The 25,977-nt window shown below is 43.0% G+C and overlaps 1 protein-coding gene and 1 long non-coding RNA gene across 2 annotated transcripts in view; one reads left to right on the top strand and one right to left on the bottom strand.

Annotated features, from left to right (window-relative positions):
- Nucleotides 1-24,721, bottom strand: part of sin3aa (SIN3 transcription regulator family member Aa) — a 134,548-nt gene extending 109,827 nt beyond the window's left edge. Inside the window, exons 1-2 of the mRNA XM_059946067.1 lie at nucleotides 24,623-24,721; nucleotides 15,097-15,230 (exon numbers count right to left, since the gene is read on the bottom strand). The gene's annotated coding sequence lies outside the window, so the exon portion shown is untranslated. The remainder of the gene's footprint in view (nucleotides 1-15,096; nucleotides 15,231-24,622) is intronic.
- Nucleotides 15-13,600, top strand: LOC132378828 (uncharacterized). Its single transcript, XR_009507202.1, has 3 exons — nucleotides 15-509; nucleotides 11,635-11,717; nucleotides 12,618-13,600. It is a non-coding gene; the product is annotated as an uncharacterized LOC132378828 (long non-coding RNA).
- Nucleotides 24,722-25,977: the final 1,256 nt, after the last annotated feature.

Here is a 25,977-nt window from a genome sequence, read left to right as displayed (position 1 = left end):
AGGAATGAACTTGATTGGATTACAAGCGCTGCCAATCCCGCAGCTCGAGTAAGCGAGCTGACAACCGCTGCCCGCCCATACTCCCAACCACATAACATTAGGTTCAGCACAGCCACGCCGCCTTCCTCGATTATGATTGGTTTGTTTGCTAAATTTAAGTGGACCGGTGTATTTTCTTTGGCATATTCAAATGTCTATCAAACTGATTGGCAGTTATTTGCCTTTAATAGCGGAAGTGCCACGACTGGTACTGGCTTAAATCAGGTCACCATTTTTTCACTGTGCAAGCAGGCAGTTCAGCTTTGCCTCTGCTTACTGATTTGTGACTGCTTATCTCACTCGACTCCAAGTGAGATCTCAAGCGTGACTGAACCCACCTCTGTGGCAAACAATGACCGAGTCAGGCTGCTGTGTCCTGCAGTTAGTTACCTAATGCAATCTTATGGACAATTTTTATTTGCGGTGCAGTATTTATCAACGCATTAAAGTCTCTACCTGGACCTGAAGTGGTAAATAAGACGCTCTAAATTCTGTGCGCTGTGGTACTCCCTACAATTGTTGGATTAGTGCAACCGTTGTAATTTTTTAAAAAGTAATTTATTCAGTTAAATTTATCATAAATTTAAAACTTAATTTATTTGATGTTTCTATAGTATTTTTGACTTAAGCAAGCAGTTTATTGTTGATGTACAATGCTTTGCCGTGAAAATTTTAAACCTCTTATTGAGGGGATTAAATGATCCTTTTACAATTCGACACCAAAAATTAATAGCTAAGATGGTGACGCGTTCAGGAATGGTTCTTCAGAATTTAAGTTAATAGGGGAATGTATGTATTGTTCAGCCTAGCTAGAATGATATTGTTACTACTAGATACTACAAAGTATAGTCTTAAATAATACATTTCCCTGTTTATGGCACAGGTTTAATGAAAATGAACTTGGAAGGGGTGATCAAAAGCTTGCTTTTATGGCACGAAGTATTAATAATACATGCCTTCAAAGATTTGGCCAGCGTCTCTCCAATCAGAACAGGGGAAAATCGTGTGCCTCTACACTTAAGACTTTATTTACAAATAGCTTGTAACGGCTAAGTTACCCCTTTTGGATCCATCCTGAAGTGTTTAAAGAACTATATTTGGAATTTTAGTTTTGATTGGGGGGGGGGGAAGAAAAATAACCAGGAACACAGAAACTAATGCAATCCTAAATATCAAGTTGTATAGACTGCTATTATGAATCCTTTAAGATTTATTGTACTAATCAATTTAGATTGAGAATGCACCTTACTTGTGGTGCCTCAAGTGCCGATGAAAGCAGCAATGTTTGCCCCAAATATTCAAACATATGAATGGGGTCCTCTATCCTGACCAGTGACTCAAGGGAGATGTGTGAATGAAAATCGTTCAGTTTTGGCCTTTTCATCAATAGTTTCTAAAATATGACTATGGCTGCAGCTGTGGTTGAGGCATAGCTTCTACCAGTATCTATATTGGTACAATAAATTAATGAAACTGTAGATTCTGGTAATATGAAATAAAAACATTAAGTCAGGCCCTGTGGTAACAGAAATAGTAGCATTTCAAGTGAAGGACCTTTCTTTAGAAAGCATCGAAGTGTTGACTGTTTCTTTCCACAGATGTTATCTGATCTTCTGAGTTTTCTTTAGATTGACCCAATGCAGTGCTGCCCACACGGGAAAGAAATTACTTCAGGAACCACAAACCACCATACTTGAGAATAAGGAAACACCATGAAAGGGTGATTATAGAAGTATGAAGCCTGTGCTGCTATTAATGGGAAATTGGAAGGTGTGATGGTGTGCCTCGAGTCAGTAGAACATTTGAGGATGGGGGGGGGGGGGGAAGGTGACATAATCTGAGTACATTAGTCCATCTAATGAATTTGGAAGTCACTTGAAGGGAAACAATATTTGGAGCAAATTGGAAAATGGCAGAGTGATTAATTACCGTTGTCACTCATTCTTTGAGAAAACCAACCCTTGTGTCTGAGTGTTAAATTACCAGACTGATATTGAAATTATTATTGATCTCGGGACACCAATTTTGGTCCCAAAGCAGCTGGGAAATTTAAGTTTAAACTCCTAGTATTAAGAATGTATCTGTAATGGTGACTGGAACTGTTAGTTTGTTTACCTTCTAGATTGCAAATGTTTCGGGTAAAGGCACCAGTTCTTGCATAGCCTGTACTCAATGTGACTCCAGACCTCAAATATGGTTTTGTGTGAGTGCACTCGACTTGAAACAACATCCTTATTCTGTACATGAACAATTTTATAACTGGGAAGGAACCTTTAATCGCGTTTTCCCTCCCGGCATCACCTGAAGGTCTGACCCTTTGAGCAAGTTTTTGATCACCCCTTCTAAGTTCAGTTTAATTGCTGGCTTGGCACTTGTGTGAGCGCAGGCATTCTGTGTTTCCATCTTGGGTTTGAATGCACAAACAGGAAGGGGAAGAAACAGGGATGCACCTAAAGGAGGCTAAAATAACAAAGCGCCTGAAATGATAAAGTATCTGAGTGAGGTACTATTGTTTCCACACTTCAAAGATGGTAAACGATTAGCAAAATTGCAAAAGATTACATAAGTCTCCTAGAAAGACAATGCAACTAACAGCATCAAGCATGCTGGGCCTCAGGAAAAGAGCAGACCTAATGAGAGGTATGTCAAATTTAACAAAAACTCAATAGGAGGTGACATGGGGGAAAAAAATTGAGTATATGTGGAACTAACAATTCATAAGCTTTTGGAAGAAAACTGCTGTCTGGTAGTATATTTATAAATTTAAATTTGTAATTGTCATGAAATCTAGTCTTGACAATAGGTTAAGAGCATTGTTCAATTTGACATTGAAACTTGATTGAAATTACTGAGGCAAAACTTATGGAAACAGTTGACCAACGTTTCATTACTCTGATATGAAGATGTGACTTTTCAAATTCCAATGAAGCCTTTAACTACAGGAGACTAACTGATCCCACTACCAAAATACAGATTCTTTTTTCTCTCCCCTTATATCAGAGTTGCTTTGGTGAGATCTTGGCTTGGTTTAATTATATTGAATTTTCAAACAGGGCATTTGCACTAACTGCAACACAGCTATGGAGGGAAATAGACAATCAGTGGTTCAAGTTAAGACCATTTATCAAGACCTTGAACCTTCCATTGGAAGGGCTTAGGCCTGAGATATTGATTGTACATTTCTCTCCATATAACAGCTGTGTTCCTTTGGAATCCAACATTTGCTGACTCTTATCTCCATTTGTACTGATTCCTTTCCAGCAACACTGCTCCACGTGGACATGAGAAATACAGTAGCAGCCAATCTTGGAACAAACCTATTCTCTACGGGCATTGTTGGTGGATATGCAAGCCAAAGCCTTTGCCTTTTGGAAGTCCACAGAATTTTGGACTGAACTGCGCACAAAGAAAGAGGTGGCAGTTGAGAAGGTGTAAAATGACATTAATTTTTAAATTGAATATTGTAGAAGGGACAGATTAATACTTCATTTTATTTGAATGCAGTTGGACACCTGAGGCAAGTCTCAATACTTGCGCAAAGATATTTTTTAAGGCAGAAGCTGGGCTGTTTCCTCTGGGTCATTGATAAAACTTGCCAATAATTGCAATAGCTCGGGAACTTGTGAAGGTATTGAAGGAAGCAGTAAAAATGTCAGCATAGGCTAAGATTTAACATTAGTAATTTAAAAAAAAACACAAACCTCTGCAGCAGACAGCAACATGAGAGCAAGAATTGGCCATTTACCCCAACGACCCTGCCCCCCCCCAGCATTCAATATGATCATGGTGGATCTGCCCCTTGATGACTTCTGTGCCAGTTCCCCATCACCCTCAATTTCCCGATCTTTCAAATTCATCATCCTCCACATTACCTGTACCTACACCTGGCCTCGATCTTCCTTCGGTCGAGAATTCCAGAGATTCTCTACCATCTGTGAGAAGAAATTGCTGCAGACCTCAGTTCTAAATAACTGGCTCCAGGGCCCCTTGCTTGTGACTGTTTTAATGGTGAAAACATCTCCACACATACCCTATCAAGCCTTCTTCAGATACTGTATGGGTGACATTCTGCTAAACTCTGAGGGATACAGACCCACTTGTCTACCCTCCCTTGATAAGGCAACCCATTCATTCTGGGTATTTACAATGCTACTATACCCTCATGAGTACAAGGATCAAAACCACACAATATTCCAAGTGTGACTTCACCAAAACCCTGTACAACTGCAACAAAACCACCCCGTTCTTATACCCCAGCCCTTCTGTTCCAAATGCTGTTTGCCTTCTTCCTACTTACTGGATCTGCTTGTTTAATTTTTGACTTGTGCACTGGTACACGTAGATCCCCCTGTCCATCCCTCATTTGCAGTCTCTTTCCATCGATACAATGTTCCTTTTGATTCCTCTTAAGTGCTTCCCCACATTAAATTCTATTTGCCAGGTTTTAGCTCAGTCACTAACTTTACCCATAAGCATTGCATTTTCACAATGCCTTTATCGCAACAGACCTTTCTGCCTTGTTTTGTATCAACAGCAAACTTGGAGACTTTACATGTTGTTCCCTCCCTCTAGACATTTGAAGCCCAAGATCTGGTCTTTGGGGTACCCCACTGTTAACCCCTCCAACGAGAGCATAACCCATTTATTCCAGCTGTTTTCTCCCCAAGGTTGTTATAGCTGGGGTTGGGAATGGGGACAAACTCCCACTACCTATTAAATGCTCCCAATGGCATGCATCTTAGATAGTGTCTGACTACCAGGTCCAGCTCCTGGCCTCCTTGGCTACTAAGCCTGGTGGAACTGTTTCTACTGACAGGAGAAGGGGCAAAGGCAGGACACCAGCTCATTAAAACCAGTCGCTTCGGGCAGACAGGGCTCATCAGACATGGTTGGCAGCTCATCTAGGAGAAGGAAAGTGCTGATCTCAAACCTCCGCTGCCTTGCAGCTATACCCACTCATGGTTAAGGCTTTGGGAGTAAACCCCGAGGGGGAAAAATTCTAGAGCTGGAGTCCCTAAGGCAGTCCTACATTGAGTTCAATGCTGACTGGCAACTCCTGCGACACCACTGGTACCAATCTGTATTAGTCTCTGCCATTCCTTTGGTTCATCAGATGCATGGAGAGGGAGAGCTTGCTACATGGGCAACAATTTGCTCTCCATATCACCTTCACAATTACCCATGAGGCATTCCTGTTTCTCTCCATGGATGCTGCCTGACAGGCTGAGTACTTTCAATAATTCCTGTTTTATAACTACAGGTAGGCAGGCTATTAGGAGGGGAATGAGATTCCAGAAACAAGAATATACTCTCCCAAATCTGCTCCACCTATTGGATTGACTGATCTGTGATGTAACTCGTATTTTGGTCAATACAGTACTTTCTTCATAAAAGTTCATAAAAGTTCTGCTTCTGTCAGAAATTGATGCATGTAAGGACAGTGCCTGAACTCTGCTGCATTGTCACACTGGACTACTCAGGAGAGAAACAATTTTTATGAAATGGAAAATCCATGTTGAAGGGTTGGACATGGCCATGACAGGGAGGATCCCATTCTAAATAAGAACTGCTTGGGGCAAAGTTTAAATAGGGGCCACAGATTTAAGATGGCTGCTCCCTTCCACCTGCACCATGAGCTGGGGCCCAGCAATAAAATGGTCTTGCCAGCAATGTCCACAATGAATTTAAAGAGTGCTTTTTGTTACCACAGTGACACAAAAGATAGTATTTTATCAAGTCAAAGTTCACCTCATACACATGGAGAAGCTTTCAACCACCAATTAAAATTTCACATTAGGTCCGATATGCATTAGTTCATTGCTGCACTTGTTATATTAGTATAAATCTGCAAACTTAAAAACAACTTCTGCCCTCCCATCGCATTTCCAAACAGTCCATGAAAACCAACTCATTTTTTATGCCTCGCATTAATTATTTTCAAAATTGCAGGAAGTTTTGTCTTGCACTCTATTGCCGCCACAAAACAAATTTCATGACCTATGTCAGTGATAATGAATCTGATTCTTATTCTCTGAATATTATGGTGACCCGACTAAGACTACAATACACTTATCTCCATTGCAAGAATCTTTCTTTTCCTCAACTAGGTTTCCAGCTGCGTTCCACGAGATCAAGAGTCATGCATAGTACCGTACCTTCAAGCACCTTTTCTTCCATTCCTTCTCCCACTTCTTTTCCCCAAACCTCCCCTCACTACCTAATGAATGCTAATGCAATTGGTTATTGTTTAGTGATATTCAGACTCAAAAAGTTATGTCCCACCAGGGTTTGAACATTCCTAATGGAAGGCTGAACCTTTAAAATACTTGGAATAAGACCTCAAACCACAATCCTACTTCAGACAGCTAAAGATTACAGTACCATAAGGGGGCATAGAAATGCTAGAAAGGGTTCCTCATGCCTCATTGCCTTGTGCGGTGGCTTTCCCACACTATACTTGGGTGTAATTAATTTTGTGTAACAAATTTCAAAAATGTCTTGGAGAGAGTCTTGTGGAAGTAGTTTTTTAGTGTTGGTAAAATTAATGTTTTCTCACAGTGGATGACAGGCTCTTTTGATTATCTAGATGAAAGCCAAGGCACGCTACTTTAAATGTCCGCTATGGCTTTGGTGTAAATTTTCATTATTGTTGGCTAATTTTAGCTGAATTCACCACTAAATTTGGCATCCCTAGAGAGATAAATACTTGAGTGCTTCTGCACAAGGATGAAAGTTGTTGCGGAGGGGTTTCAGTCTTCAGTCAATGACTTCAGTAGCCTGAATGTTTTTTGCAACAGATGTCTGATCACAACAAGTGAAAGTAATGACAGCCAGAGTCTTTTTGTAAATTGTGTAAATTGACTAAAATGAAGTTTTAATATCTGGTGCTACAGCCCTGATTAAAAGTTGATGAAAGCAGTGAACTGCTTGGAATTCAGATCAGGAACTGTTCTTACCTACAACATTAATGCTTCAGCTCCAAGAAAACTTCCAAATTAAAGCTCAGTGAGGAAATGAGATTTGGCAGATTTTTTAAAATCATAAAACACCAGCCTAGTGGGAACATTAATTGTGCAAAATAAAGTTTCTGCTAAATGATCTGTTTCTGTCTAATCACCAGATAGCTAGATTATTGCAGAATAATGACTAGCTAGGATATTTCATCAGTTCAAATTAATCCAAGACATTCTGGTTGCCTATCTAAAAGTATTCGACTGAAAAATCGTTTCAACAACAAAGAAAATTCTATAATTTATAAAGTAGAAACAACATTTGGAAAATAATAGTTCTTGGCAGAGCTTAAAAGCATGTGATAAACATTCTAAATTTTGAAGATACATCATTAAGGACAAGCCATTTGATGTAGTGTACACTATTTGAACTTTCAGAAGGTCCCAGACAAGATTTACTACACAAAATTAGAGTGAGTATTGCAGGATGCTGTACTTGGACTTGAGGGTTGATTAATGGAGCATAAATGATCAGTTTTAGGTTGGAAGACTGTGTCCGTTGGAGCTCAGTCATTCAATGTACACTCAGACCCCGCTTAACGCTGAGGATGTGTTCCTTGGGGGTGGAGTGCTACGCGGGGTCGTTATAGCATTGGGTGTGTCTGACAAAAAGAAAGAAAACCAGACATGTATGATATTATTATGTATATAACGTAATTTGTGGAGTAACAAAGACGCAAATAGGCCTAACCTGTACGTCAGCTGTGCAGCAGTGGAGGGAAGGTGGTTACATCTTGGAGGAGGGACCAGGCTGAGGGTCTTCCTCTCACTCTAGCTTCTTCTTCAAGTAGGCGTCAAGATTTGACTGCCTTTTCTTAAGCTTCCTCTCAACAAGCTGTTCTCTGTTGAGGACATCCCTCTTTGCCTTATTGCTTCGCTCCCAGTCAGGGTCATTATCCATGAACTGGACCGTGATTTGTGTGGTCGTAATGATGCTAAAGCTGTGGAATTCTGTGGTGAGATTTCTTGCTGGTGTTTCCTCTTCTCCATCTGTGTCCACAGATTCACCCAGGATGTGTTGCTCTGCCATTTCTCGAAGCTCTTTAATACTAAGATTCTCACAGTGAGAATGCAGTAACATCGCCATCATTAACATCCTCACGCCGTATCACTTGCAGTCTCACATCCGTGCTAATGCTTATCCTGGACATCTTAGATCTACTACCCTCATTGGAAGTTGCAGGCCTTTTTCCAAATATTATGGATGACAAAAAAATGGAATATGTTGGCAAAGGTGCAAGAATGTTACACACGTGAGGGAGGCAGAGTGTGAACTAATATGTGATTGGCTGTGAGTGGCTCAGAGTGTATGTAAAGTGTTCTCATTGGCTGACTGAATGTTTACTGTAACGGCAGCTGCTCTTGAGAAGTTTTAAGTGTTGTTTAGAATTAACTTCTGCCATTTTTGAAAAATTTCAGTAAAGAATTGAATAATCACATCATAACGAATCAGTGCTATGCAGGTTAGCGTTATGCGGAGTCTGAGTGTATTAGTAACTTGAGTGTAGGATTCATGTGACATATGTACGACCTAGATAGAGTGGACATAGAGAGGATGTTTCCTACAGTGGATCTAGGATCAGAGGGCACAACGTTCAGATTAGAAGGATGTCGATTTAGAACACAGATGAGGAATTTCTTTAGCCAGAGGGTGGTGAATTTGTGGAATTTATTGCCACAGATGGCTGTGGAGTCCAAATCACTGACTGTGTGTGTATATATATAAAGCACAGGTTAGTAGGTGTCAAAGGTTAAGGGGAGAAGACAGGAGAAAGGGGTTGAGAGGAATAGTAAAAGACTCAATGGGCTGAATGGCCTAATTCTTTTCCTATGTCTATGGTCTTGTATCCAAGTTTACTGAGGTGCAAAGCTAGGTGGAAATTTGGGCTGAGGCTTCAGGGCAAGAGTTCCCAATCTGAGGTCCATGGACCCCTTGGTTAATGGTAGGGGACCACTGTATAAAAAATAGTTGTGAACCCCTGTTTCGGGGAGATGTGGATGGATTGGGTCATGGAACGAGGAATAATAGTTATTAATTTCAGGAAAAACACATATAAAGATGTTTGTGTCAGAGGAACTTGGCTATCCTTGTATGTAATCAAAGTTAAAGCCATTTTGGCAAGCAATTAAGATGACAAACTGTTTGGCTTTGAGATAGGTTTTGAATACAAGGGTACAGATGTCTTGTCCCTATTGTATTGGTTCCTGGTGAGGCAGCTTCTGGAATATTATGCACAGGTCTTGCCTATCCCTCCAGGAAGGGATGTTCTTATGATGGGGAATGTGCCATTAAGGTTCACCAGATTGATTTCTGTGATTGGGGGTTGCAGGTAAACTGTCTGAGCCCAGTCTTGTTTAGAAGGAAGAAGTAATGTGGTTTTAATAAAACAACAAAATTCTTGTGGGACTGGTACAGAGCTGATGTTTCTGGTACTAGGGTGCCTACCAACCACGGGTCATGGATTGAAAAAGTAGGGCTGGCCATTTCAGGATCTACCAGAGGACGGTGAATCTTCAACAGTGAATCTCAGAATATTGGATGGGTGCAGACTAAACTTTTGATCTCTGATTTAATGACTCAGTGTGACTTGCTGTCCATTTTAAATGTTTTGGGATGTTTTAAATGTTTTCACGTTTTGGGATATCTTGCTTTCAATAATGTTTTGCATATTATTTGATGTTTAACTAGGTAGACAGTCTCAATGGCCCGAATAAAAGCCACTGCCCCAGAATTTTAAATATTATAGTCATGGATTTTGGTGTGATTTTCATAATGGTTAGTAAATTTAATTTAACTTGGAGTTCAGAGAAACATTTGACTAATGCCTCTGCACAACTGCTATTGCGTGAGTCTGAAAGGTGGTATGGAGAAATTAGAATGCTTTGTGTGGTTAAATGCCACATCTTCCTTTGTCCATAGTTATACAGAAATGGCACTTAGAAGTATTGGTGCCATCCATTTGATATTCCCCAGAAGAAGTCACTTCCTCATTCAGGGATGAAAAGACTATGTACTTAATTAGATTATAATAAACAAGTCTGGAGCATTATTAGAATCTATTCAATTTCCTTCCACCCCCCCTCACACACACAAGTTATGTTTAGAACAGACTCCCAGGAGTAAGCATTAATGCCCTGCCAATTAACTCCTAAGTAAATAGCAGGATAAATACCTGATTAAAAAACAAGACTAAAGGGGATTAGCAAAAGGACCCATCAGAGATTCAAAGGTTTATCTGACCTGATGTTTTTCTTGCTGTCATGGGGTTGTTTGTGTCCCTTGTGGAATACAACCAGTCAAAGAAGTCCCAGAGCAAGATGACTTTGGAAGGCAGACGGACAAAGCTGCCAGTCTATGCATCATGCCACCAAACAGTGAATCTCGCTTGCATCGTGGTTGGAGGGGGTGCTGCGATGACCTGGCCAGACCGATGTGGTAGGAAGGACCATCAACGGCAAGACCAGCATTTACTGTCTTTTCCTAAATGCCCTTGATGGTGGTGGTTGCCTTGAACTGCTCTTAAGTCCTTCAAGTGCTGCTGTGTAGGGTTTTTCACAACCTTAAGACCAAATGATGGACTAGTGATACCGCTTTGAAGTCAGGAGGGTGAGATACTTGGAAAGGAGTGGGAGTGCTTCAGTGTGCCTTAAGCTCTTGTCCTTGGTAGAGATTTGGGAGATGCTGTTACTGTAGCTGAGGCACGTGGATGCAGTTTGAAAACAGTACACACTACACCCATGGTGCTTGGGGCACCAACCAAGCACTCTGCTTTACCTGGGACAGTGCTGACCTTGAGTATTGCTGGATCTGCGGTTATCTGAGCAAGTGCCTTACAGATCATGGAAAGACCTTGCTGTCAGAATGCATTCACAGCAGGATATCCAGCCTTTGACCCATCATCCTTAGGAGTTGCTGGCCAAGTGTGACTGAGGATTTTGGTGGGGGATCTCAGCAATGCGAATGAGATTGAATGTCAAGGGGAGGTGGTTAGATTCTAGTTCAGGGGATAGGGATTGCCTGGTAGTTTTGTGATGTAAAAGTTCCTTGCCTGAATATTTTACAGATCCTATTGAATACTGCTGTTCTGAAAGGCTGTGAATATTTAGTAATCATCAGCAAATATCCCCTATCTGGCCTTGTGATGGAATGAAAATCATTGTTGTCAATTGGGATGAAAACTTTGCCTTAAGGAACTCCTGCAGTGGGTTTGAGCTGATTGATCAACAGTCTTGCCCTGATCTGCAAGATCTGACAAATCACCAAGAAATCTATGTTGGTTTGGCAGGTTCTGTCTCAAACTCACCTACCACACTCTAGGCATTTCAAGTTAGTATTTTTCTCTAAACGCAGAAGACTGTTTATATGAGTCTTTGGCACATTCCAAACCACTCGTTCGGCCAACCCAATAACGATAGTCACTGTTAGTACAGGAAACACAACAGCCAGTGGTACATGGAAAGGGGAGACTATCATTAAACATTGTAACATGAATAAGATTCAAAGGCAGTAAACACAGTATCAATTCAATAGGAACAAGAGAATTTCAGGTAAATTGTAACCAAAACACTTCTCTCCATCCTGCAGAAACTCGCAACAGCATCAACTTCAGCTATGCAACCAAACTTTCGATTGGCTACCATTTATCAATAGGTTGAAGAGGAAACCAAGTGAGTACACAACTGCTCAAATGCAATTTACCCACCTGCCAAAAGCTAAAATCATATCCTGGCAGTGCAGCTGGCTTCAACCCCAAGTTATTTTATGACGCATCCCTTCCTCCCGGTGATTAGGAATGGAGGAGGCCACTTGGCCCCTCAGCCTTCTGCTGCCACTCAGTATGATCATCCCAGAGCCCTCTAATATGCCAGTTCCTCACTACCTTCGTTCCTCAAACTTTCAGAAGTATGCACCCCGATTAAACAACCTCCATAGCTCTGCAGTAGAAAAGTCCAAAGGTTCCCTACACCTCATGGGAAGAAATTCCTACACATGTCAGATTTGAGTGACCACCCCTTCACTGAAACTACATGCCCTTGTTTGATCCTCCCATGAAACATCTCAACATCTATCTTGTCAGGCCTTTATGGACTCAGATTTTGTTTTAATTGTAACCTACAGAAAACAGAATTGCCTTCATCAGTATGAGTTCAGCCACCCAATAGATAAACCCTTTCCGTTCTGATCGGAAGGTCATTGGCACAAGGTATTAACTCTTTCACAGATGCTGCCTAACCCTGATGTCCTGATTTTGAATTTAGTTTTCTATTATGCTAAATACTTAACTGAAAGAGTAATTTATCTTAAGGAGGTACTTCTTTAGTCACAGTAATACAGCATAGACACAGGCCCTTCAGCCCAAATGGTCCATGCTAACCACACCATTCTTCTGCTAGTCCAAGATGCCTGCATTCAAGCCATAACCCACCAAGTCCCTCCCTTCCAGTAAATGTTGCAATAGTATCTGCCTCAACCATTTCCTCTGGTAGCACATTCTAAATGGTTGCTACCCTCTGCAAAGTTACTCTTCAGGCCTCTTAAATTTCTCCCCTCTTATCTTCTTTCTGTAGCCTCCAGTTTTAACTCCCAACCCTGCAGTGTATTGCTCGTAACATGGAGGGGAAAAAAATCACTGGCAATACCATCATCAATCACATGAGAATTTGGAACAACCTTTAAAATCCAGATTAAGTCAATTTAAATTCCACTGGTGTACCTATCAAATACCTTACAGCATTTCTCCTGTAGCCAGTGATGGGAAGTAATCCAGCCAAGAGATGATCAAACTCCACTGATATAATGTCTTTGACATAGGAAAATGTCCTAGGTATCTCAGAGAATACAAGGAGGAAGTATTGATCCTTCATGAAAGTACGATGGGAAGAGTTATCGAAAGCTTCATCCAAAACTAAAGAGAGAATCCTAAGCAGGAAGGGCAAAGTGACTGTACACTTTTACCAAAGATGAAAGGGAGACAGGAAGATAAGGTAGACTGTGCGTTGAGCCAAGTTTCAAGGATACAGGAGCAGGGTCAAGCCTGGAGAATCATGAAATCATGGTGGCTTGGAACCATGGAGAAATATTTTGGTGACAAGCAATTACAATTTGATCTATTATGGGAACAGGCAGTCAACAAGAATGCAAATGTGCAGGCTTTGTCTAGAGTGAGACTTCAGAAAATCTAGACAGAAGAGACCACAAGTGCTGGAACCTGGCAGAACGCACAAAGCTGGAAGAGCTCAGACACTGTCTATGGATGTAAATGGATGGTCAACATTTGGGGTGTGACCTTTCATCTGGATGTCAGAAAATGTTAGATAAGATGTAGAAAAGCCACGTCAGAAGGGTAAGTAAAGGGGTTTCAATAGACGGGAGCACAAGTTAGTGTGAAGATAAGTACCATTATACAACAATACTTCTAAGGTGTGCACGTGCACACATCTTTTGCTACTAGTGCAGGAGGGAATTTAAATTGTGCACAAAAGGTTGTCACCCTCTACCTTGTTGGTATGTTAAGTATATTTCACAATCGTACACAATTATATTTCTTTTTCTGGTTTCTGATGTGGACAGTGTTAATGACTTGGTGCAATTATTTGTCTGCAGATTTTAGAACTGGCTTATTTATACCCTTACTGAAGAAATTATTGATTCACTATGTCGAATTCCAAAGTGCAAAAGAACCGCTAGTATTCAGTGCGTACACGTTTTGTCACCGGACAAAATTTGCACAACATAAGATTTTTGCGCACACTGGTCATTTCAAATTAGAGGGAACATTATTGTTATGAATGACATTTGGTAGTGAAAGACTTTTTGAAAGCTAAAAAAACTATTACTAAAACATCAGATCCTAAAATTTATAAAGAGAGTAGAAAAGCCATTCTGAACTTAGTTGGTTCACAGCTGATGTAGAGTGCTTCATTGTTGAAAGGATGTGAAGATCCTAGATATACTCTAATACTTACAGTGATGATGAATTTCAGTTTTAGGATTATATTGGAGCCCCAAGTTCAGAGATTTTATGAAAGCATGCAAGACTAACTGGTTTCATGGATTAATAGAGGGAACAAGAAGTGGTTGATTTGGGTCCAAAGTACAGGGGAGGTGTACGAAGGGCTACAGTCCAGGTGTGGGTCAACAGGACCAGGCAGAATAATAGTTTGTCATTGACTAGATGGACTAAAGAGCCTGTTTCTGGGCTGTAGTACTCCATGACAACACAAAAAGCACTGAAGACACTCAGCAGGTCAAGCAGCATCCATGGAGGAAAATGGAGAGTCAATATTTTGGGTCAAGACTGAGGAAATAGGTCACAGATTAAACCCTGGGTGAAAAATACAAGGCGGTTGTGAAGGAAGACCCCTCACCCAGGGCATACTTGAAATGCGTATCTCCATCTAGAGATATAGTAGAAAGACTCCTTGGACTGAATGGCCTCTTTTGTAATAACAATTATGATAGAGCAGGAAGCTCAACTTTTATCTCGCAGGAGACTGTGTATACAGACTGTTGAATATTTTATCAGCAGGGTTAGGGTAGCGATGGAAGTTTGCAGAGCTTGTCCAAGAACTTGAATTCTTAGAGGAAGACACTCTAGTTTTCTGATATTTTTCAACAACGCTCTGCATTGTTTATCTCCAAGTCACCATGGTGAGGTGATAGTCAGTGATACTCAGCCTAGAGGCAACACATAAATGAAGGGCTGGGATGGAGGAGAAAGACTACCAGTCATAACAAAGAGAAAGGGGAGATGAGACCTCAGTGTTGTGGATGGCTTTGCCTGGGCTATGTCTGTGCTGTCGGCAGGGCAGATATAAAATTGGGTTCAAATTTTGCTTGATGGTTGCATCTGGGAAGAAGATATCACCAGAGACCTTGGGTGAGCAGTTTGGTGATATCTGAGGGAGGCGCAGATGTTTGTGAGTAGATGGAGACAATGTTAGAAGTGGGGGTAGGGACATGAAGGAGGGAAACAGGAAAACAAATTACTAGCATCTGCAGCAAATGTATGAATGGACTACAATAAGAATTAAAGGTGACCCTTACCTGGTTTGTCACAAAATCTGTGCAAAGGTGTTGGAACGCTGGCTGGGTCTGTGGGCTGGCAGGTGATGTCCTTTCACAAAGCAACCAGATGCTCTTCTGAAGCCAGTGATGTGCATGCATGTGTTAGACACCGCCTATAAAATTCAGGATGCAAATTTTAATTTATCAGTCTCATTGGTTTAGATTAGAGACAAAGGTGTGCTTTAACATCTTAAGATGTTGGGGCGTATTTACATCTGGTGAGAGTGCCACTAACCACAAAACTAAACAGTTGTGGATTAAAGTTGTGCTTCTCAAGTAAACAACACTTACACAAGTCTGCAATTTATGTTTCTATTTACCCGTTTAATGCAATATTTTTATATTGATCTATAATATTTGGAATGAGTGCTATGATCAAAAGGAAAATTATGTTAATTGTTCAGAAAATTGAACATTTTCAAACCTATGAGTAAGAAGCAGGAGTAGACCATTTAACTCTGCCATTCAATAAGATTATGAATGTAGACTCTGTATTCCCATATATTTCCTGGTAACCCTTCAATTCCCTCCCCCTGGATTATACCTCCACTTTAAATATTCAAAGACGCTACTTCTAACACCCTTCAGGGACAGAAGTTTCAATAACTCACAACCTCCTGAAAGAGGAAAAACTAAACCTGGTCTGCCTCAAAAGAGTGAACTCTTAAACAGTCACTCCTTGTTCTGCATTCTCGCACTATAGAAAATATCTCTACACCCATCCTGTTAGGCATCCTTAGCATCCTGACTCCTTTCGTCTATGACCTCATTTATAGTGTAGTCATAGTTAACCTAAGCAGACCTACAAATAATTAGTATTGATGACCAGTTAATTTGTTTAGTAGAGTGTTCTGGGGATCTTTACCATCGATCAAACCAAGGTTCTACTGAAGCAGGGATGCCCAAGCTATTTTTTTAATGCCATGGACCAACCATTACGCAAGGGTTCTGTGGTCCTCGGGTTGGGAACCCCCGATCTAAAGGGATCTCAGACTGCAGGACTCATCGATAACTGCTTTAAATAGATGGGCTGAAACATGGAAATTCCCGAATCAGACACAACTGTGCCAAATTAACATTCAACATACTTACTGCTTAACATTCCTTGTAGCCTGTCATCTGGGACAACCTTTGAAGGGATTAGTCAAACTAACCATGGAAACCAACTGGAACTGTAATATGAAATTGGTCTGACACATATTTTGACCAGTATCAACCTAATGGAGTGAATAGCCTAATGCATGATACAATTCTTCCCCAAATCCATTATTACATTTCCTTGAAACTAAAACTAAAATTAGACCTTGGACCAAAATGTTGATCAACTATTGGTTCTGTTTAGTTGGAATCGGTCAGTCATCTCCGTACTGCCTGGTCTCACTGTAGCAAGATCATCCGCATTACAGGTAAAGTGAGTGCCATTTGTAGCAAATTTCATGAGGTTTCTAAAATAAAAATAGAAAATGCTGGGGCCTAACCTGCTGAATGCCTCCAGCATTTTCTATTTTTATTTCACATTTCCAACATCGGCACATTTTCTGCTCCAGAACAGAAGCTTTGTTTTGCAGATGTCTGACAGGACCAGGAGCTTGACAACAAATGTTTATTTATTGAGGTACAGTGCTGGATCGGTCTTTCCCACTCTTCAAGCTGCGCCATTGAGCAACCCCCGATTTAACCCTAGCCTAATCACAGGACAACTTGCAGTGACCAATTAAGCTACAAACTGATACATCTTCAGACCATAGGTGGAAACTGCTGCACCTGCAGGAAACCCATGCAGTCATGGGGAGAACGTACTATCTCCTTACAGACAGCGGTGGTACTGTAGAGCTTTGGGCTAACCTCTACACTACCATGCTAAAAGAAAGTCCCGATGAAGGGTCTCGGCCCGAAACGTCGACTGTACTCTTTTCCAAAGATGCTGCCTGGCCTGCTGAGATCCTCCAACATTTTGTGTGTTGCTTTGGATTTCCAGCACCTGCAGGTTTTCTCTTGTTCATACTGCATTCACTGAAGTCTTTGAGGACAATGTCAATGATAACCAGTCTGGCATTAGGAGACAAGTGAGCTCAAAAATCTATTTTCAAGTAACTAGTAGATGCCACAGTTTATTGAGTTGTAGGATAAAGGAATACAACCCACATAATATTTCCTCTGTCCACTCAGTGCTGGTAGTGGGCCCACAGCTCAGAACTAACTTGACTTGTCCCTCTCCATTAACCCTTTGGAAAGAGAAGTCGGGGGAAGGTGCAATGAAGCAACTGCCATGGGAAAGAAAACAAGGATGGTTGGGAGGGGGAAACAATTGATTCTATACCAGGTGTAAAAAGAAAAAGAAAGGTGTTCCTTTTCCCAGTGTTGCAACAGGTTGGTTCACGCAGTTACATTAGCAATGTATCCAGCACACTCCACTCCGTAGTTAATCTTTGAGAAAAACAAACTTACATAAAACCTCCCACCAGCAGAGATGGAAATGTTGTCTGGTTCAGATCTATTGTTTGTATTAGTTTTATTTCCCAGATTACATATTTGAAAATGGTCCAGTGGTGTTAATCCAATGCTGGCACACTCGCCTGAGCCAAAGGGCAATGGGTTCAACCCACACTCCACATCCCTGAATGCTGCTTCAGATAGATACACAGTACAGCACTGAGAGTACACTGCACACTCAGATTGTCTTTAAGAAAAATTAAATACATTCCCTCTAGGGATGTTAATGATCTGAGGGGCTTTTTGAAGAAGGAATTGTGCTCTGGCAAAGAATTACCCCTCAAACAATATAATTGAAACAGATGAGATCATGATCTACCTTACTGCCATATCGAGAACCCTGCTGTGCATATTAAGTTGTTATTTCCCTGATACTCTGAAAGTGTGAAAGTAGTGAGGACACAGCAGCTGTATAAACAAAAAACCTCTCCCTGACTTCTGCAAGGAAGATCCTAATTGACAGAATATGCTGAATTAACCAATTTCAGTCACGGAGTGTGCAGCAAAGATCCCTACTTTTGATATCACTAAATGATCCACGCTGGTGAGAATGCTCAGTGAGCTCATCCAGTTACAAGCAGACACTCGCCAACAAGGATTGCACATGTACATGTATGGTTACGGGGGACTAGGTATGTGAGCCAGTGCTCCTGACTTGGCTCGGCATATTTCAGACATGGACAAACCTAGGTTTAAAACTTTTAGACAAAAAAAGGCAAGAAATGAGTTGCCAATCATCTGGTAATAACTTGTCATTAAAATTAACTTCTGGAGAATCAAACTCACTGCAATAGACCAATTACGTTATTAGCTAGAAATTGGAAACTGTCCAAATTAACCCAAAAGTTTTTTAACTGCATGGTGGACTTAAATCTGAAAGTTATCATTCAATATTCATGACCATGCTCAGAACTTAAACTTTTCTGATCTGTTATCACCACAGATTAGCTGTGTTAGAAACACTGATAGCATCCCCTATTTAACTCGGGGGGGGGGGGGTGGTGGTGGTGGGGGGGGGTAAAGTCAGCAAATGCTGGAATCTGGAGCAACATACAAAGCCCTGGAGGAACTCAGCGGATGCTGTCTGACCCACTAAGTACCTCCAGGACTACTTATGTTGCACTGCTTCACCCAAATGTTCTCACTTTGTTTTTTTCTTTCCATTTACATTTGGGCTTCAGAGGGCAGTCGGTGGATTTAGAATTTAGAAATCTAGAATTTGGGGGAAATGATCTCTGGATTAAATAAAAGTCTGAACTAAGTAGGAATTTCTTGAGGGTTTTCAATTTTGGAAATTTCTGTTGCAGAGAAGAATACCAATTCTTAAAATATTTTGAAAGCAGATTAATGCACTTGAGGGTTAGGGAGTATCATGGAAATTGAAGCTGAGGCCAATATCATATCAGCAAAAAAAAAATCATTACATGGTGGTCTACCCTGCTCCCAAACTATTCAAATACCTACAGTGTTTCAGATTACTTGTTAATTATGTTATTAACAAAATATTATTTAAAGTCATAGCTCAGTCACCTTCTTAGTTCAAATGGCTCAAAGAGCATTTTCTCAGCATGAATGAGGCAGTAATTTGAAGATATTCAGTTCTGTTTCCAGTGGCCCTAACCTGTGTTGGTGATAAGATTGGGCTTTTTAAGATCTATGGTGAGTCAAACTTTGTGCAAACTTGTCTTTCCACGGGGCATATCTTTAAAATATACTCTTACAAGGGTTTGGATGAACATTCATCTAGTTTCTTTAAAATGGCAATTAGAAGTATTTTGTTTCTAGTAGCTTACACAAACATGCTGTAGGTATTATACTGCACAGAGAAGCAGCTTATCAAAGATTACAAGGATTCTTTGATCAGCTGGGTAAATGGTCCAAGAAATGGCAAATGGAGTTTAATTCGGATAAGTACCAGGTGTTGCATTTTGGCAAGTCAAAGCAAGGTAGGACTTCCACAGCGAGCGGAAGGGCCCTGGGGCATGTTCTAGAACTGAGGGACCTTGGAATAGAAATAGAGTCACTTGAAGATGAAGGTGGCTTTTAGCATGTTGGCCTTCATTAGACTGGGCTATGAGTATAAAGTGGGGAAGTATAAACATGGTGCAGTTGTACTGGTGAGACTGTGTTGAAATTTGGTCACTGTTATTGGAAAGATTAAACTGAAATAAGTGCAGAAAAGATTTACAAGGACGTTGCTAGGACTTGAGGGACTGAGTTACAGGAGAATTTGGTCAGACTAGGATTTTTTCATCTTGGAGTGTCGGAAACTTGAGAAGTGATCTTCTACATTCACTTGATTCTTCAGCCCTAGGAAAAAGATTAAGAACTCAAGGGCATAGTTGAGAAGAGTACAATAGGAACTTGAGGAGTAACTTTTTTTCCCCCTTATAGGGCTGTATTTATGTGGAATGAATTGCCACAGGAAGTGGTTGAAGAAAGTTCAGTCACAATACTTATAGACTCTCGAACAGATAATATGGATGGAAAAGGCTAGTATCAAACATGGTCAAATGGGACGGGCTTGGATGGGAGTCTTAGTTGGTGGGACCAGTTAGGCCAAAGAGACTGTTTATGCACTGTATGACTCTATGAAGGTAGCTTCTTCAAAATTGCTTCTGCTGCACAAGGGGACACAAAGACACAAGAAAGCTGGAGCAGCAAAAACAAATAGCTGGAGGGACACAGGTTTAGGTTAGGCAGCTTCTACAGGGAGAAGCCGACAGTCGATATTTCAAGCTGATTACTCAAGAGACTTCTTGTGAAAAGATCTAAGTGCAGGTCTTGTCAGATAAAATGATTTGCTCCTTTAATTTTAAAAAAGGTCTTCTTGGAAATATGTAACATGTTCTCATTGCTGAGCAATGCAAACACATTTTTAAAAGAATCAGCACAAAAATATCTAAAACAGAAGTTTACCATTTGGAGCCAATTTTATTGCTGTGACAGGTGATAATTATTATCAAAATGAAAAAGTTAGTCTGCTGACTAGAGGGCAGCTGTTGATAGTAATGATTTTTGTAAATGCACGAATGAAATGGGCTGCTAAAATTCATCTGTGTTCAGTGTTCCTACTCCATTCCCATTAAAAAAGATTCAACAGTGGTTTTAGTAAAAGTGCTGCCGATGAAGGGAAAACTGAACAAGTGCCAAATCAGTTGACACATGGACATTTCCCACATGTTTTGTGACAAACAAATCCTTCCTTAAGGTTAAGGTCATTGCCTTTAATAGCATCAGGGCAATTACAAGGTATTGCAAAGTTGAAACCAATAGGAAAATTCTTACGCAGAAGGATAATTTTAACAAAGTGGTGGACACTAATCATCTCAGAGCATTTCTGCTGATGTTCTTCAGGGCAGTTCCTAAACTGGACATCATCAGATGCTTTCATGATCTTCACCACTGGCAGTACATGGGGGGGGGGGGTTAATTTCCATTCACACGTCCTTGCAGAATGTACCTGTAATGCCACCAATTCACCAACAATATCCTGAAGAGCCATGGGAAGGAGAGGTCACTAACAACTGAAAGCTTAACAGCTCAGCTGTATAGGGCACAGGGGCAAGGTCAGAGATCAGTCAATCTGGGCAAGTGACTCTCGTCCTACTGTACCCCAAAGACTGCCAGATGGAGCAAGGGCATATCACCAAACCTAGATGTACAGTGAAGAGCATTCTGACTGCTTGCATCATCTTCTGGTGATGGAGGCTCCAATGCCCAGGATCACAAGAGGCCGTAGAAGGCTGGGGACTCAGCCAGCTCCATCGCGGAGACGAGCCTTCCCAACGTTAAGGACATCTTCTAGAGGTGGTGCCTTGAAAAGGAGGCATCCATCACTATGGAGCTTCAGGAGCTTGAAGATGCACTCAACAATTCAGAAGCAGCTTCATCCCTTCCACCATCAGGTTTCTGAGTGATCCAAGAATGTTATTTCTCATCACTTGTTTATTTTGTAATTTATAGGAATTTTACGTCTTTGTCCTACACTACTGCCACAGAACACGAAACGTCATGATACAGGAGACAGTATGTCTTCATTCTAATACCCAGGCCTGGGTGTCAAGTTCCAATGGTCAAAAAGTCGAGTACCATTCAGGACAGAGCAGAATGGTAGCAGAAACAGAAAAGCTGGACAAACTCAAGACAGTCACAGAGCATCTGTGAAAAGAGAAACTTGCCAACATTTCAGATCAGGAACCACAGCTAGCCCTCTCACTAGAGGTGTTGCTTGATTTGCAAGATTTATCCAGAATTTGTTTTGGTTTAGGTCCAGAATGTGCACTTTTCATGCACCAGAATCTGCATTTGTATAGAATCACAGACAGCGCAGCCACTACTGGCCCCTTCTGCTCAACTTGTCCTTGCAAACCAAGATGTCCACTTGCACAATTTGATCCATTCTTCTCAAAACCTTTCCTCTCTATACTCCTGTCCGAATGACAAGGGTAGAATGAGGTGTTGGTTTAAGACGACGGCATCTCATCCCACCAATTCGGACATGCCCTCTTCTCACTATTACCGCCGTGGAGAAGGTACCCACACTCAGTACTCAGGAACAGCTTCTTCCCCTCCGCATCATACTTCTGAATTGTGCGATTCATTGTTATAATTCATAGTAATATCTTTGCAGTGTTCTGCTACTGCAAAGCAAAATTCACGTCATTTAAGTCAATAATATTCATGATTCCGAATGGGAATTCATCCGTCACCTAAACATTTCAAACTGTTTACCACTGTGCACGGTTCAGGAACTAGTGCAACTTGCCGATCGATGCTTCTTGACAGCATCTCCCAAGTCCACCACCTCTCGTCACCAAAAGATACAGCAAGCAAAGCTTGTAAGAACGCTGGAATCCACGTCCGCGTTCAAATCATACGCTCTCACGTGGCCATTTAAAATCTAACCCCACTCTTTCAATGGGTTGCGACAACGTACAGGAACTGCCTTCCTTAAAAGCACCGTGGGGATATATTCAGCACCACTTCACAGGACGATCAATGACGAGCGGTAAGTGTTGCCTATACTAGCGACGCTTACATCCCGCAGGGGGGAAACATCAAGAACTACTTCCTGTAGAATTCCTCCAGTCGCAATTCTTTTCAAAGTCACTTTCCCCACCCCCACTGTGAGCGGCTGTTTCAATTACTCAAGCTGTCGAATACTGTTCACCCCCGACGCCGTGGATAGAGTCACACTGCGTACATTGGGTACGTGATGCACCCAACGTCGGGGGTAGCGGAACTAGGCAGAATAACATAAAACCCTTGGGGAAAAAAAAACCTCAGAGAACAAATCTCATTAACCCTACGATCAGGGAACAAGTTCCGGGTCCCGCACAGCTACAAGTTTCACTCAGTAATGCGGCACTGGCGTTGCTGTGAAGTAACAGAACGGTGGAAGGACCGAGACGAGTTTGGCATTGGCAGCGAGAACTCCCAACTCATTCGATCACATGTTATTTCAGGGCCAGCTGCTAAGCCCGCAACGGCTCCGCCCCCCATCCCGGAAGTCTGGATGCAGCACGCACGAAACACTGGAGGATCTCTAGGCACGCCGAGTGCCTCCACTTCGTGTGTTTCGCTCCGGAGGCACCGAATGCTTGTTTCGGACGGCGAGCACCGTGGAGCGCTCTATCTCCCGCCCGCCGTGCACGCTGGGGCTGCGGCGACTCGCTGTCAATGAGCCGGGTCCCTGCCGGGGAATCCTCCCGTGACACGTGACAGGCCGCCACTAAAGTGACGCAACAGATCCCGTAGAAGCGGCAACCCCCCCCCCCACTACTACAAAACCATCCGCCAATGAAAGCCTTCGGGAGGCGCGATTGGCAGATCCACCAATCAGAATAGAGTAACTAGGGGGCGGACCCGCTCCGAGGACGTTAACCAATCAGAAAAGAGGAGGCGGCAACCTTTGCGGGAAATTTGGGAGGGCGGGACCGTGCCGAGCAGAGGGGTGGGACATGATTACGTCATCAGGTGGGCGTGCAGCGTGCGCAGGGGGCGGGACTTCGGCCGTGTTTACTCCCGGTGAGGTTGCGGTGTCGGCCCTTCACCGGGCGTCAGTGGATGGCAGCGGCGGCTCGGCGCAGAGTCCCGGGGTCTTCCCCCATCAATCTCCACTGGAGGGGATCCCCTGTTTATTCCTGCCGCTCTCCCGCAGTCAGAGTGCGGGAGTTTCGAGCTGGAGGGCGACGAACGGCGTGAGCGCGTTCGGCCATTTGGTCCGTTGCGCGCTCCGTAGCGCGGACTTTTGTTACAGGGCGAGAAGCTTTTGTTACACAGTCGGGACGGGCGGCGGTCAGTCAGCCGGGAAGGGCTGGCAACGCGAGGCCACCATCAAAATCGACCAAAACACCCCTTTACCATTCTCCTTCCTCCCTCTCGGCGGCAGACCAGCCCCCCTGAATACAACGGTGGGAGGGACAGAGACAGCTCAATCACTAGCCAGCTGCACATGCAAACTACGCACCTTCCCTTCCTTCCGCTACACTCTCCATTTTCAACCCTCTCCCCTTTAAATCCCGGCTCCCAAAACAAACACACGCCGCGGCCGCCGAGCACTAAAGAACAAATATATTTAAGAAGGCGGGTGCTGATTACCTTCTCTCCGGCCCCGCACCCTGCTTTTTAAAAAAAAATCCACACCACGTTGATTATAAATAGTGTTCGGAAGCAAGGAAATACCGAGTGAGCCCTCCCTTCCCATCCCCCCCATAAGGCCACCGTGTGCCAGGGCTGTGAGTGGCAGCCGGTCGGTCGCGGGGGAGAGGGACGAGGTAAGGGGAAGGGGAAAAGCCATCTACTCCTCTGCAACCCTAGCCCTCACCCTCCTTCGGGCTCCGGCACTCTGCGGGCGGCGGGCGCCCTACGCGGTTTCTCTTCCCAACTCCCCTCCTCCTCCTCCTACCCCGAATTTCCGAGATACGGATCGCAGCCGCAAAGTCCTTGCACGGTTGCCGTGAGATTACGGATCATTGGGGGAAAGGGGTAAACGGGGGAGATTGCTCACCGCGGCTGGCGCGCACCTCCGCTCACAGGCAGCCGAACTCCCAGAGATGGAAACACCCCCTTTCATTAACATGGGCCCCGGGAGGAGGCCGCGTCACCGTTTCAAACGCAACCCCGCCAAAAAGATCCTGTGCACAGGGAGCCGCTGGTGCCCGCACCCTGATCTACCACGCCTTTGCGCTGCCTAAGAGCCGCGGACAGTCGGTATGTTGAAGATTTGCTGATGAAGGGCAGACTAACGCCCGGTAATAAAGATTTTAACTACCGTGGGTGGTTCAATCCCTTTACTATGGGTCGAAATTTGCCTTAGTTGGCAGCGGTACCTGTGTGATGCAGTAGATATAAAGATCGAATAGATTTTATACCTTTGAAAGGAAGCTGGGTAATCTAATTTTGAGATGGTTCAGTAATGCAAACGCGTTGCTACATAGAGGATTTACTGTGTGCTATCAAGGTAAATTTCTGCCGAAGTGTTGACCAGCTCCTTCCTTCCTTAAATAACCACCGAGGCCAAGCAGAATTCTGGAGTAAAGTTTTACCTGAAAAACAGCACCACCCACAGTGCTGAACCTGCTCCTGTACGGTGTGTTGTTACTCGTAGAGAAGCGGCTGTAAATGTTTGCTCGTTGTGTGTCTGTATTTCCCCCACACGCACAGGTCGCGATCGCAGAGCAGGACTGGGGTTCGATCCCAGCGTCGGCGGCTGCACACTCTCCCGCTGTCAGCCTGCTTTTACTCTGCGCATCTCAAAAGACCTGTGAGTTCGGCCGCAGCAAATCGCCGCTTGTTTGCAGCCGAATGGTAGAATCTGGCGAAAGCTGACGACGATGTGGGAAGGAGTGGATTCATGTCATGGGTGTTGATGTTCAGCGCGGGTTCCATGGGCTGGTGCACCTGTTTCACCGCCGTATGCAGCACTTCCTGAGCTGGTCCCACTCCCCTATCTGCACATACAAAGACGAATCAGGTTAGGGTCAGTGAGTTGTGGGCAAGCGTGGCGACGTTTGCGGGCTGCCCAGCGCAATCCACACTGATTTGAGGCGAGGGGCACGCTTCACTGTATATTTGGATGCACCTGTGACAAACACGCCTGAGCTTTTCTTTATCTTGGCCCCCAACCCTCTAAACCTGTCCAAATGTCTTCTTAATGTTACACGTAAAGGACTTCCTCTGGCAGTTGGTTTCATCCCCACCGGGAGAAAGACTTGCCTTCCGGGTCCCTTTAAATTCTGTCCCCTCTCACCTTAAATCTGTGCCCTCTGTCTCTGGACTCTCCTACCATGGAAAAATTACTGTGACAATCCACTTTATCCTTGTTCCTCGTGAGTTTTAAAACTACTGTGAGGTCACCCCTCG

This window comes from Hypanus sabinus, chromosome 21 (assembly GCF_030144855.1).
Source record: "Hypanus sabinus isolate sHypSab1 chromosome 21, sHypSab1.hap1, whole genome shotgun sequence".
Lineage (NCBI taxonomy): Eukaryota > Metazoa > Chordata > Chondrichthyes > Myliobatiformes > Dasyatidae > Hypanus > Hypanus sabinus.
The sequence above is the reverse complement of the archived record's forward strand: the minus strand, read 5'-3'. Positions and strand labels throughout refer to the sequence as shown.